Below are 4291 nucleotides of genomic sequence, written 5' to 3' on the forward strand. Positions count from 1 at the left end.
AGTTCTGTTTCAGCTTCCATATATGGCTGTAATGCGCTTGTGTTCAGTTTATGAGTGAGAAGTTAACATCTGACAAACACCCCCTCTCTCACTCCCTCCTGATATGAATATGAATATGATAGCGTCTTCAGGATCAGTCTCAGTCAGTCAATCTCAGTCTCAGTCAGTCAATCTCCTGACGAGCCTCACCTTCCCCAGTGGCCTCCATTTGCTGCAGCCGAAAGGTTGCTTCCCGAATGAACTCTCGTACAGAACTTGGTGCCTTAACTCCGCCTCCTCTCAGCGTCGGGTCAATATTGGCAAACTCTATCCATTCTACGCCGTAAGCACAGTTTTGCCGGCCAATCAGCCCATCGTTTGGGTTTCTCCCTTTTATTTTTTTCGTGGACCATTTCCCGTTTCTTTTGCTCTTTTTTCTAATTTTTTTATTTTCGTTTTCTGCTCCATCTTTATTTATGTTTTTACTTATTCGGTGAAGATACCCTAGAAAACTTTTCGGTGAAGTTTTTATTTCTATTTAATTTTTTGGGTGATTATTTGAACACATTTTTAAAAACTTGTATGAACATATATAGTCAGTACGGATAACTTTTTCAAACACATAAAATCTTTTCTATCAAATTATTATTTTTCTAAAAATACATGAGCACATATATTATATACATGAACATCTTTTAAACATGAGTTGAACATTTTTTTAAATGTCTGAACATTTATATTAAGGTATAAGAACTATTTCACAATATAATACATTGATTTTTCTGTTATTTAAACCACTTTTGACAACATTTTGACTTTAAATATAATATATTTTTTAGAATATAAAAAATTGCATATTATAAATTTATTGGGGTTGCAGTGGCCAAGCCATATAGAAGCCTTCAGAGCGTTTCTTAAAACATCGGATACGAGGCCTTCAGAACAATGTTGTCAATTTTTTATTGGGGACGCGGGAGTTGTATGTCCCCTTATACTGATTTCATTACGGTTTGCCTACGGAGCTGGAGTTTTTCGGCCGGCCTAATACTGTAGAGGCATGCGAGTTGTTTCCATGTTTTTCTATCAGTTTTTTCCACTGTTTGCACTCTCTCCGTCATTTCTTTGATTCTTTTTATTTTTTATTCCACTTTCTGTCTTTCTTTGGATTTTAACATTTTTATTTAGTTTTATTTGTATTTATATACATCGTACATTTCTAGTATACACCAGGAACCCGTTTTATACACATTTAACTTTTTTTAATGCATGATTAAATATTTTCTAAATATATGTTTTATTTTCTACATTTTTATACACATTATATTTTTTTGTATACAAATAAATATTATTTCTATACGTTTAACATTAGAATACATGACTAATATTTTTTAAATACAAGTTTTGAACATTTTGTCAATATGTTTCAAGCATACCTTGAAACATTTTTTGTAAAATATGAAACATTTAAAAAGAAACTCAGGAAAACTTTTCTTTACATTGGATAGACAATTTTCTAAATCACAAACATTTTGTTTGAAACATGTGAACATTTTTCTAAATGTTAGGTACATTTTTAAAAATGACATCTAATCATTTTTGTACAATACAAAACATTTAAAAATATCTGTGCGGACCTTTTTTACATTGGACAGATATTTTTTTAAATATATAAAAAACATTTTGTGTGAAATGCGTGAACATTATTATAAGTGTAACATACATACTTTATATACATGATCATCTTTTTAAATATGTGTATGGAACAACTTTTGAACATAAAATCGTCTTTATCATTTAAATTAATATTCTAAATACACAATCAGTGCATACTTTATATGCATGAGCATCTTTTAAACATGAGTTGAACAATTTATCTTCAAATGTATGAACATTTATATTAAAGGTGTAAGAATATTTTTCCTCACACAAATACTTAATTTTCTTTTATTTAAACCACTTTTGACAACATTTTTTAACTTTACATGAATACATATTTTTTAAATATAAAAATTTACATATTATGAATTTTATTTGGGTTGTACCATGGCTTAGCCCATATAGATGCCTTCAGGCGATTGGGTGGCAGAAAGTTGCTCTGGTTGGAGATAGGCTTTGATAGAAGATGTAAAGGGGCCACGCTAATTTGCCAGTCCACTACAACGTCGTACTCCCTCTGTTTTTTTTCTTACTTTGAAATATTGGATTTATCCTAAGTGAAATCTTATCAAAATTGTCCAAGTTTAGAGAAAACAATATAACCATCTAAAATTATTAAATTAAATTTTAAATGTTATTTTTGTTCAAAAAGTTCATAAATATTTACAAAGTGTGACTTAAGAAAAAAAACTAATATGTAGATTAAATAAAAATGGAGGGAGTTTGTTTTTCTGTTTTTCAAGAAGAAGATCATCCATCTATAAATAAATGATACATTAAAAATCATTTTATCAAGTCGACAAAGAAATTATTTTGCTTTCTAATTTCATGCAAACAGTTTGTGAGATTTGTTTCATGGACACTAAATAATAATGCATTTTGAAACAAATGTTCATGTACCTCATAACATATTTATGTATTACACAATATAATGTTCATATGTATGTATGTAAATGTTCCTGACTTAAAAATAAAAAATCACGTACTTTAAATATGCAGTGTATTTATGATAAAATAATAATATAATAAACATACAATAATAGCAGTAAAATAATTCAATACAATATAAAAGGAAATAGAGGAAAAGAAAGCACAATAAGAAAAAAGGAAAAAAGGAAGGGAAAAGCCACTTTTTTTATAATGGGTAGCCAACTTCATTCGAGCTTCAAGCTAGTCGTTGGCCGGTCGACAACCGCTTATTGCCGATCAAGGTTTGAGTGGCAGCTTGTTTTTTGTTTTTCGAACAATAATATTGACCTCCTAGGAGACCAATCACACTTTCAGGCTTTTGAACCATCCGATTATGTGTGGGCCTTCAAGCAGGTAGGTGATATTACAATATATGTATGGATATGCGATAATAAATGATACTTACGAAACATAACGATTCTTTTTGAAGTTTTGGACTCTTCGATTCACATGATTTCTAAAACGCGTGAAACACGCGAATGCAGTGTTATGTCATATTGAATACTATATGATTGTGCACACGAAGAATGTAGAATTATCTTCTTTTTTTCTTTGCTGATAAAAAAAGTAGGATTCGTCACAAGATGTTGGAGTGGATGAAAATTTTCCTCTGAAATCTAGTACAAAAAATCCAATGAAAAAAATAAACTATGGATGGCAATCCTAGAAATCAAACAATACACATAGAAAAAAATTTCCAAACTATTGGAATCCTCCAAATTTTTCATGTGCAAATCCTTTGAATCAAAGAGGCTCTTAATTGTGCATTTTACCATTTTCTACTTAATATTTATTTATTTTACAAACCTACTAATATAATTTGAGAAGGCATATTCTCTTTTGCATGATTGTGATTTTAGAAACTTTCATAACCTAGAAAATTACATAAAACAAATAGAAGATCATTATTTCATGTTCACGAAGCCATGCAAAAGAGGGAGCTATGGGATGATACGTCCATTTTGAATCTCTATTTCTTGGTATAAACTGCTCATTATTAATGATATTTTACACATTGTAATGTCAATCTAATGTCTCTTCCCTCTTAATTTACATGTTGTACCGAAGGAGGGGAAATTGCCCAAAAACTGTAGAAAAGCACCAAAACAAGGACCAGTGAATAAAATAATTTTCCAGAGACCAAAAATATCCAAGAAAGTACTGAAGATATTTTCATGCGGCAAGAGAAACAGGGGCAGAGCCTACCATGTTGTCTGGCTTCTGCCCGCACCAATGGGGCGCTGGGACCCACAGGGCACCACCGACCGCGCTCTGGCACATGTGGTCCTATAATACCCCCAAAACCCTAGTTATATTTTATGGAATTTTTACGCCACCATCTTCGAGGGGGAAACTAAGCATATCACATTTTTTGCCCCCAAGGGGTGATTGTACGAAAACCCGTCACTACCCTCGATAGGGTGGCAAACGCGGTCAAAAGTGCCACAACGAAGGTAACACAAGGGGGCTAATATGTCCATTTTGCATCATGTTCTACTATTATTTACTTTGTTTTAAAGTTATATTTCACTTTTAGGTGCCATTCTGACGCCTTTTCTCTCTTAAATTGAAAGTTCTATCATAAGAGGGAGATAGCTGGCAGCTGGAATTCTGGACCTGAAAAGAGCTACAATAGAGATAGCTATTCTCTGGAGCTCCAAATGACCTAAAATATTACGAAGATTTA

This window comes from Triticum aestivum, chromosome 2A, assembly GCF_018294505.1.
Source record: "Triticum aestivum cultivar Chinese Spring chromosome 2A, IWGSC CS RefSeq v2.1, whole genome shotgun sequence".
NCBI lineage: Eukaryota > Viridiplantae > Streptophyta > Magnoliopsida > Poales > Poaceae > Triticum > Triticum aestivum.